Here is an 11,456-nt window from a genome sequence, read left to right on the forward strand (position 1 = left end):
CAAGTGCCCTCTCTCTCCCCCTTCCAATCTCTTATTGTTGCCCCTTCCTTTGAGGAATCCCTTCTCTTTGCTTTTCCTCATCAGTCATCCCCCACCCTTGCACAGCTGCCAGGATTTATGCAGCTCCATGCGTGGCACATATTTCTCTCACAGGATCCCTTCAAACAGTGGGAGGCAGGACCTGACTCCTTGTTTCCCTCAGAAGGGTGTGGGTGGGGGAGGGGAGTCTTGTGGGGAGCGAGATGTAACTGCAGATGTGGTGTCTGGGCAGGAGGGGGCCTGAGGATTATTGGACCCCTGTGGTGTTTGGGGTGGGCATGGCTATGGGCTCAGAGGAATGCTGGGAGGTTGCTCGGGACTGGGACTGGGTGTTTTGCCAATCAAGGCAGAAAAGGTTTTCAGCGCTCCCCTCGGAGCTGGGGTGACCAGATAGCATAGGTGTGGGACGTAATAGGGTCCTATAGAAGACAAAGCCCCTAATATCGGGACAGTCCCGATGAAATCAGGATGTCTGGTCACCCTACTCAGAGCAGCTGTGGTGAGGGGAAAAAAACAACAGCTTAGCAGCACAGAGGTATGGTGCCGCCACCCCCAGAAATTGGTGCCCAGAGCAACCACTTTGTTCACCTGCCCTAAAACTGGCCCAGGGAAGCCTGGAGGTGAGTGGGGTTTGGTGGAGTCTCCCTCATTGTTCTGCTTCCCATTAGCCACCCCCAATCAACCCCTATAGCCTGGGCCTGCCCCCTCCAGCACCTCAACCCTCCAAGTTCAGTCCCTGGCCCAAGCCTAACCCAACATTTCAACTTCTGCTTTCCCAAGAGCTCCTGCTGCCCCCATTAGCCCCTCATTCTCTCCCCAAGAGCCCCTGCTGCCCCCACTCAACAGCTCATCCCCCTTAGCTTGTGCCTGCTCCTCCCAGTACAGGGGGCGCTGACACCGACACCCCCGCCTTGTGTAAACTGACCTCTGAGTAGGTTTCTTGTTATAGTTTGAAATACATCCAAAGGGCACCCTATCCCCAAACCACTGACCAGGATTTAGCAATGGTCCATCACAGCGGTGGTATAATTTACTCAGCAGGTGAGAACTGGGAGGGGCGGGAGTTACACTGTGATAAAAGGTTGTTTAATGGTAGGCAAGATAGCAGAACTGGCTGTAAAAAAGAATAATATAACAGGGATTCTATTTAAACTGGTACAAAGAGACCTGGATTCCACCTACCTAGAATAACATTTTAACCCTTCTGCCAGGTGGAGCCAGCAGCAACCAGGGCCAAGTTCAATATCTAGAGGTTCCTTTTCAACAATACAACAGAGAACTGGTTCGAGCCCCCGCCCAGTAACTTGGGAAAATTACACGCCACCCCTGAGTGCCTCTGAGAGGCAATACATCCCCACGCGTAAGCACAGAGTCTGAGTGTAGAAAAGAAACTTTTAATGAAAGGAGAGAAATCACCCAACATTAATTAGGGAAAGTGCCACAAGCAGGATTCATAAACATAAAACTGTGAGCAGGACACTCACCCCAGAGTGTGTGGGGCAGTGCCTTCCGCCTCATGTTCTTGAATCCTACAACCAAAAGTTCCTTTACTGTAACCATTTCTGCTCCCTCACCAGACCCCACTCTCAGTGGGTTGTCCTTGGTCAGTGAGGACCCAGGGTTCAGAGGTACATCTCTGTGAGTTCACCTCCCACCCAGGGAAGAAGGCACCTTGCTTGCTCCACCATCTGCGTGTTTGCCCCGGCTGGCCGCTCATGCCGGCTGCCGGCTCGTCGCTACACCGGCCAGGGTCCCACCGGCCGCTGCTGCCGGCTCACTGCTTCCACTGGCTGCTCCTGATGGCCGCCTGCTGCTCCCACTGACCTGTCAGTCACCTTCTTCTCTGCTGTGACCTTTGCAGGTCAGTCATAGAATCATAGAATATCAGGTTGGAAGGGACCTCAGGAGGTCATCTAGTCCACCTCCCTGCTCAAAGCAGGACCAATTCCCAACTAAATCATCCCAGCCAGGGCTTTGTCAAGCCTGACCTTAAAAACCTCTAAGGAAGGAGATTCCACCACCGCCCTAGGTCACCCATTCCAGTGCTTCACCACCCTCCTAGTGAAAATGTTTTTCCTAATATCCAACCTAAACCTCCCCCACTGCAACTTGAGACCATTACTCCTTGTTCTGTCATCTGGTACCACTGAGAACAGTCTAGATCCATCCTCTTTGGAACCCCCTTTCAGGTAGTTGAAAGCAGCTATCAAATCCCCCCTCATTCTTCTCTTCTGCAGACTAAACAATCCCAGTTTCCTCAGCCTCTTCTCATAAGTCATGTGCTCCAGCCCCCTAATCATTTTTGTTGCCTTCCGTTGGACTCTTTCCAATTTTTCCACATCCTTCTTGTAGTGTGGGGCCCAAAACTGGACACAGTACTCCAGATGAGGCCTCACCAATGTCGAATAGAGGGTAACGATCACGTCCCTCAATCTGCTAGCAATGCCCCTACTTATACAGCCCAAAATGCCATTAGCCTTCTTTGCAACAAGGGCACACTGTTGACTCATATCCAGCTTCTCGTCCACTGTAACCCCTAGGTCCTTTTCTGCAGAACTGCTGCCTAGCCATTTGGTCCCTTGTCTGTAACAGTGAATGGGATTCTTCCGTCCTAAGTGCAGGACTCTGCACTTGTCCTTGTTGAACCTCATCAGGTTTCTTTTGGCCCAATCCTCTAATTTGTCTAGGTCCCTCTGTATCCTATCCCTACCCTCCAGTGTATCTACCACTCCTCCCAGTTTAGTGTCATCTGAAAACTTGCTGAGAGTGCAGTCCACGCCATCCTCCAGATCATTAATGAAGATATTGAACAAAACCGGCCCCAGGACCGAGCCTTGGGGCATTCCGCTTGATACCGGCTGCCAACTAGACATGGAGCCATTGATCACTACCCGTTGAGCCCAACGATCTAGTCAGCTTTCTATCCACCTTATAGTCCATTCATCCAGCCCATACTTCTTTAACTTGCTGGCAAGAATACTGTGGGAGACGGTATCAAAAGTTTTGCTACAGTCAAGGAATAACACATCCACTGCGTTCCCGTCATCTACAGACCCAGTTATCTCCTCATAGAAGGCAATTAGGTTAGTCAGACATGACTTGCCCTTCGTGAATCCATGCTGACTGTTCCTGATAACTTTCCTCTCCTCTAAGTGCTTCAGAATTGATTTCTTGAGGACCTGCTCCATGATTTTTCCAGGGCCTGAGGTGAGGCTGACTGGCCTGTAGTTCCCCGGATCCTCCTTCTTCCCTTTTTTAAAGATGGGGACTACATTAGCCTTTTTCCAGTCATCCGGGATCTCCCCCAATCGCTATGAGTTTTCAAAGATAATGGCCAATGGCTCTGCAATCACATCTGCCAACTCCTTTTTTTTCTTCTTTTTATATATATATATACTAAAAAGTCTGTTCATGATTTTTAGCTCTTAGTAGACTGGGCAGAAACATAGTCCCACCACAACTGATTTCAGCTCTGATTGAGCATTTAAAATAACAAAGAGGCTCCTAATGAAGCCTATTTAGCTCTCTCTTTGAACAGTGGGGAGGAAAAGATTAATCCAGACTAAGGACCCTTGGGGAGAGTCCACATTCCCTGGCTGGGGCACCTATCCCCACCCCGTTTACTTGAGCCCCTGGCTTAACGAGGTCCTTTCAGCTGAGGGTGACCCACTCATTTGGGACAGGTTAAGCACAATTCTGCTCCCCTTTATTCATACAATAATGACAACAACATTTGTAACAGCATTTCACTACCTTTGCATTCAGTACCAAAGTAATTTGTAACCCAACGCCAGCCAAAGTTGATTACTTTGAGCAACACCGCTTTATCTACTGGATATGTAAGCAGAGTAGATGTGTTCATGTAAATACAGTTTGTTCTTGAAGTCTCTCCCCCTTCCAGCTCGCTGTCAGGGAAGAATTCATTCAGACCCTGCTTACACATTAAATATATGAAGAATATATATACTAAAAAAAAAAAAAAAAAGATTCGAACACACACACTATAACTTACTACTAACTATACTTAACTAAATATAACCCTCTAAATAAAAAACATCTCTCTATCTATCTGTGTATGCACAGGCTTTTATCTGATAGGTTAGTGGTTCTCAAACAGAGGTCCGTGGCCCTCTAGGGGACCATGACCAGGTTTCAGGGGGCCGCAAAGCAGGGCCAGTGTTAGACTCGCTGGGGCCCAGGGCAGAAATCTGAAGTCCTGCCATCTGGGGCTGAAGCCAAAACCTGAGCAACTTACCTTTGCGGGGACCCCATTGCTTCTTGTCCTATCCTCAGAGGTTAAAGAGAACAATTTTTCTCCTTCCTCCTTGTAACAACCTTTTATGTACTTGAAAACTATTATCATGTCCCCCCCTTAGTCTTCTCTTCTCCAGACTAAACAAACCCAATTTTTTCAGTCTTCCCTCATAAGTCATGTTTTCTAGACCTTTAATAATTTTTGTTGCTCTTGTTGGTGTCACTAGACATAGCTACCAGGTAACTCGGGAGGGTGGAAGGCCATAAGTGTCGATGAAACCCCCCTGCTCTGGGTCTAAGTGAGCCAAAGCAACCCCATCTTGTGAACTTTAACCAGCCTAAATGCTAACAGCCTAGAAGCAGAATATGTAACAGTCAACTTTTTTAGCAGACAGCTGCAGTTTCGCTCAAACTAGCAAAAGCAGTAGTGATAAGGAAGGGGGAGAGAGGGAGGGGGAAGTCTCCATGTCTCTAAGCCTGCAAGGCCAAAGATAAATATGCGGACGAGAACTTTTCTAACACGCCACAATGTAGTGCCTACTGTAACTGCTGTCGGGAAGGGAGGGGTGGAGGGGAAACAAAACAAAAGGCTTACACAAACAGCTTGGAATATAAAATGAGAAACTTGCTTGTATTTGTTGCGCTTCTGATTTGAGACATGCTGGTCTCCTGAGTGCCTTTTCGAGATCTCGAATAAACTTGGTTTGCTTCTCCACCCTGGTGTGTCTATTGGTGCGACGCACACTGGGCAATGAACCCCCTGTTGCCCCCTCGGGCCCTCTGGGCTGGCAACACTCTTCTCTGGACCATCTCTGGACTTTCTTCAATTTGTCCACTACTTTCCTGAAATGTGGTGCCCGCAAACTTTTTAAGTGTACTCTCTATGCCATTATCTAAATCACTGATGAAGATATTGAACAGAACTGGACCCTGAACTGATCCCTGCAGGACCACACTGGATATGCCCTTCCAGCTTGAATGTGAACCACTGATAACTAAGGCTCAGATTTTGTCACGGATATTTTTAATAAAAATCATGGACAGGTCATGGGCAATAAACAAAAATTCACAGAAGTCCATGATTTTTACTAAAAATATCCTTGACAAAACGGGGAGGGAGGAGGGTCCAGCACCCACAGCGGCTAGGCTGCTGTGGGGTCCCCCTGCCCTCCCCCTCCACCCACTGTGACAGGGCTGCTGCAGGGGGTCCCCCTGCCGCCTGCCATAGCTGGGCTGCTGGGCGGGGTCACTAGCTGTGGCTGGGTTACTGCGGGGGGGATCCCCCTGCCCTCCCCCACCACCTGCCATGGCTGGGCTGTTGGTGGGGGGCTCCTGCCACCCACCATGGCTGGGCTGCTGAGGGGGGGTCCCCCTGCCCTCCCACGCTGCCTGCCATGGCTGGGCTGCTGTGGGGAGGGGGGTGTCCCCTTGCTGCCCAGTGAGATTGAGACTTGTCTACACTACAAAATTAATTTTGCTGGCATAGCTATGTTGGCCAGACATGTGAAAAAAATCACATGCCCTAGTTGGCACAGTGATGCCGGCAAAACTTCCAGTGCAGATGCAACTATGCTGGTTTATCTAATCTCGTGCAGTGTAGATACAATTCTGGTGCCAGAAGAATTCCTTCGGTCAGTATACGCTGTGGCTTCATCAGGAACTCTGCTAGTATAGCTATGCCCACATTGGCTCTGTAGTGTAGACATTCAGATTGTAAATTCTTCTCAGCCAGGTGCTTCTCTTTGTTATATGATTGTGCAGCACCTAGCACAATGGGGCCCTGACCCATGACAGGTGCCTAGCTACTACCAGAATAAGAAGAACTGACCTTGGGGATAATGTATTGTCTGAATTGGGTGTTTCTCACTGCAGCACGTGGAACGTTCAGGGGGACGACAGAGATGAACCTCAATCTCATGTACCATGGTGTCCATGCAGTGTATGTGGCTTTGATTTGCTATGCAAGGAATTTGCGTTTGGCCAATCACACGGTCAACCTCTTAATGAATTTTCTTTGTCATTAAATGAATGACATTTAAGACAATTTGTAAAGAACGTGCTTCCAAGCAAATTGCCCAAATTTTTGCCACTTTGTCTGCAAAATATCTGCTTAGGCAGATGCAGACAGGCAATAGTACAAACCTGGCTAATTTTATGTTCTAGAAGCTACTATCTATGATACCTAGAACAAAGTGCCAACAATGCAATTATGGGGCAGTGATATGACTCATGCCTGGTTATATTACAGAATAGAGCACAATGTGATGTCATTGCCCGTGCACATAAACTGTAAAGCAAGACAGTCGTAAAGCACCTTTCTCAAAGCCAAACATCAATGTGAGCGTGAAGGAAGCCCATGAGGTGGGAATTTGCTGCAATTTGAATAGCCTCCAGCATCGGCAGAGCTTTGATTCAGACCCTTTCATGATCCTGACACCTAAAAGCTGATTAAATCCAAAGATGAAAGGACTTTGCCTTTATTTGAGGTGAAGGTGCCCGTCTGCCAGCCCTACAATGTGAAGGTACCTGTTATCTACAGAACAGGAACAGCTCAGGTAGTGCCAGTGCAGGCTTCTCTTGCACAAACACACACATCCCTTCCCCCTGAACACTGCTCTGGAGATGATCCCTTGTGCCATGCAATACCCGCATCTCCACAACACTTACAATTAGGTGTGTGTGCCAGAGTGCGTGTGTGTGTTAACCTTCAGTCCCTGGGTATTTCAGGAGGATCAGGAGTCCATATTTCAGGGTGGGGCTGGTTGTCCCCGTTCCCATGAGAAGTAAGCCTAATGTGCTTCTCACCACGTCATCGACATGAAACACCAGCTGGTTGTTCTGTGGAAATCCATGGGACAGCCTTGTGCTTGTTGGCTTTAAACCCAAGGCCGGCACTTGGTTTTTTGCCGCCCCAAGCAAAAAAAAAAAAAAAATGGAGTGCCGCCGCCACGGAAGCAAAGGTGCCGCCCCAAAGGGCCGGAATGCTGTGCCACCCCAAGCACATGCTTGGGCCGCTGGTGCCTAGAGCCGGCCCTGTTTAAACCTACAGGAATTTAGCCCCATGAGCAAAAAAAAAGTCTTATTTTCTCAGCAATATGTAGCCCTCTGTGACGGGGTGGCTTGCCCTTTGCGGGCTAGAGGCCTGGGGTCAGCCAACCCTGATTATTAAGGAAGCACACCTGAACAGGGGTCCCCTGAGTCCCCTACAAAGAGCAGCAGGAAGGGGTGGGTGGTTGTTGAGGGAGATCAGAGGCTACTAATAGTGAGTAGGCTCCAGCAGAGGGTCCTGGGGCTGAGACTGCAGGGAATTCCTGCAGAGAGCAGACTGGGGGGAGATGAGAAGCCCTGCAACTGAGTTTTTTGTTTTCTGCCAGTAAATTAGACCCTGGGAGATGGGCATTAACAGCGGGGAAAAGCCTGTGTGGAGTTTATCTCAGGAGCCTCTTGAAGGGGGAAATGGAACTGGGTTGCAGGGCTGCCCTGTGTTCACTCAGGGGTGCCATGACATGGCAACTTGTTCAAACCCACTTAAATCTGGCGGTTACACGAGCATTTTTGCAGGGCTTTGGAGCACTGCTCAGTGTCGCCATCTTTTTTTTTTTTTTTTTTAAACAGGCGAGAATTGGAGCATGACTGTAACCAGGTTAGTTTACATATTTTGCTGAAGTTGTTGCTTCAAAATATTGCAGGGAATTAGCAGGCTGGGCTTCCCTTTAAGAAGCTGGTCATTGTTCGACCTGTGGGTGTGGGCACAGGCCGCAATTTTTGATGCCTGTTTGTTTGGTCTGTCCTTTTAGAGCTATGGTCTGTGCAGCTTATTCACTGGAGTAGAGCCATTGACTTTACTGTCACTGTTCACACGAATGAGGCCAAGGGGCCTGGCCATTATATTGTAAATTCCTTGGGGTGAAAACAGTGTCTTCCTTTTGGTTTTATATACAATACTGCATCCTGTTGCGTGATCCTATTCTGTTGTTCTGTTTCTTGGCAGTTAAAGCATTTGAATTTCTCTGGGTGTGGATGTTAATGTTGCAACTGATGAATTCCTTGATTTTTACCAGTTGCATTGATAAAGAATGCCTCTGATTAAACTAACTCCGAGCTAAGTGTTTTGTGGAGCAGTATAAATCATCCTGAAAAAAATGTATAAATCATACATGAAAAAAATAACTTCAGTTTTGTTCTATTAGTTACAGAGCCCAACCTGTGACACACAAAAAAGTAGAGACAAGATAGGCGAGGTAATATCATTTATTGTCTCATTATCTTTTACTTCTATTTATTTACCTCACCCACCTTGTGTGTCTAATATCCTGGGACCAACACAGCGACAACAACACTGCTAACACAGATAGTGTGGGATGATGTCAAGTTACTGAGAAGGATTAAGATGTGGGAAGGTATCTGCTGGCTCCTGCCTGGGACATGATCTCATTAAAGTAGATGATAGCAATGCCATCTGGTGGCAAACTGTGGAAGGTACAGTGGTCAGTCTCCTGCTGGGACCTATTGCATTTGAGTTTTGCATTTAAGATGATCTGAGTATTTTATTTTTATAAACAGTCGGCGGGGAAACACCTTGGTCAGATAAATGACTCTATGAAAAGGACATCATGTTCCCATAGAGTAGAACCTCAGAGTTTCGAACACCAGTGTTATGAACTGACCACACACCTCATTTGGAACCGGAAGTATGTAATCAGGCAGCAGCAGAGACCAAAAAAGAAAAAAGACGAAGCAACTACAGTACAGTACTGTGTTAAATGTAAACTGCCAAATAAAAGGGAAAGCAGCATTTTTCTTTTGTATAGTAAAGTTTCAAAGCTGTATTAAGCCAATGTTCAGTTGTAAACTTTTGAAAGAACAACCATAAAGTTCTGTTCAGAGTTATGAACGTTTCAGAGTTACAAACAACCTCCATTCCCAAGGTGTTTGTACATAAGAACATAACATAAGAACATAAGAACAGCCGTACCGGGTCAGACCAAAGGTCCATCTAGCCCAGTATCCTGTCTAGAGACAGTGGCCAATGCCAGGTGCCCCAGAGGGTGTGGACCAACAGGCAATGATCAAGTGATCTCTCTCCTGCCATCCTTCTCCATCCTCTGACAAACAGAGGCTAGGGACACCATTCCTTACCCATCCTGGCTAATAGCCATTAATGGACTTAACCACCATGAATTTATCCAGTTCTCTTTTAAACGCTGTTATAGTCCTAGCCTTCACAACCTCCTCAGGTAAGGAGTTCCACAAGTTGACTGTGCGCTGCGTGAAGAAGAACTTCCTTGTATTTGTTTTAAACCTGCTGCCTATTAATTTCATTTGGTGACCCCTAGTTCTTGTATTATGGGAATAAGTAAATAACTTTTCCTTATCCACTTTCTCCACACCACACATGATTTTATATACCTCTATCATATCCACCCTTAGTCTCCTCTTTTCCAAGCTGAAGAGTCCTAGCCTCTTTAATCTCTCCTCATATGGGACCCGTTCCAAACCCCTAATCATTTTAGTTGCCCTTTTCTGAACCTTTTCTAGTGCCAGTATATCTTTTTTGAGATGAGGAGACCACATCTGTACACAGTATTCGAGATGTGGGCGTACCATCGATTTATATAAGGGCAATAATATATTCTCAGTCTTATTCTCTATCCCCTTTTTAATCATCCCTAACATCCTGTTTGCTTTTTTGACCACCTCTGCACACTGCGTGGACATCTTCCGAGAACTATCTACGATGACTCCAAGATCTTTTTCCTGACTTGTTGTAGCTAAATTAGTCCCCATCATATTATATGTATAGTTGGGGTTATTTTTTCCAATGTGCATTACTTTACATTTATCCACATTAAATTTCATTTGCCATTTTGTTGCCCAATCACTTAGTTCTGTGAGATCTTTTTGAAGTTCGTCACAGTCTGCTTTGGTCTTAACTATCTTGAGCAGTTTAGTATCATCTGCAAACTTTGCCACCTCACTGTTTACCCCTTTCTCCAGATCATTTATAAATAAGTTGAATAGGATTGGTCCGAGGACTGACCCTTGTGGAACACCACTAGTTACCCCTCTCCATTCTGAGAATTTACCATTAATTCCTACCCTTTGTTCCCTGTCTTTTAACCAGTTCTCAATCCATGAAAGGACCTTCCCTTTTATCCCATGACAGCTTAATTTACGTAAGAGCCTTTGGTGAGGGACCTTGTCAAAGGCTTTCTGGAAATCTAAGTACACTATGTCCACTGGATCCCCCTTGTCCACATGTTTGTTGACCCCCTTAAAGAACTCTAATAGATTAGTAAGACACGATTTCCCTTTACAGAAACCATGTTGACTATTGCTCAACAGTTTATGTTTTTCTATGTGTCTGACAATTTTATTCTTAACTATTGTTTCGACTAATTTGCCCGGTACCGACGTTAGACTTACCGGTCTATAATTGCCGGGATCACCTCTAGAGCCCTTTTTAAATATTGGCGTTACATTAGCTAACTTCCAGTCATTGGGTACAGAAGCCGATTTAAAGGAGAGGTTACAAACCTTAGTTAATAGTTCCGCAACTCACATTTGAGTTCTTTCAGAACTCTTGGGTGAATGCCATCTGGTCCCGGTGACTTGTTAATGTTAAGTTTATCAATTAATTCCAAAACCTCCTCTAGTGACACTTCAATCTGTGACAGTTCCTCAGATTTGTCACCTACAAAAGCCGGCTCAGGTTTGGGAATCTCCCTAACATCCTCAGCCGTGAAGACTGAAGCAAAGAATCCATTTAGTTTCTCCGCAATGACTTTATCGTCTTTAAGCGCTCCTTTTGTATCTTGATCATCAAGGGGCCCCACTGGTTGTTTAGCAGGCTTCCTGCTTCTGATGTACTTAAAAAACATTTTGTTATTACCTTTGGAGTTTTTGGCTAGCCGTTCTTCAAACTCCTCTTTGGCTTTTCTTATTACATTCTTGCACTTAATTTGGCAGCATTTATGCTCCTTTCTATTTGCCTCACTAGGATTTGACTTCCACTTTTTAAAGGAAGTCTTTTTATCTCTCAATGCTTCTTTTACATGGTTGTTAAGCCATGGTGGCTCTTTTTTAGTTCTTTTACTGTGTTTCTTAATTTGGGGTATACATTGAAGTTGGGCCTCTATTATGGTGTCTTTAAAAAGCCCCCA

Source organism: Emys orbicularis, chromosome 7 (genome assembly GCF_028017835.1).
Source record: "Emys orbicularis isolate rEmyOrb1 chromosome 7, rEmyOrb1.hap1, whole genome shotgun sequence".
NCBI classification, from domain to species: Eukaryota; Metazoa; Chordata; order Testudines; family Emydidae; genus Emys; species Emys orbicularis.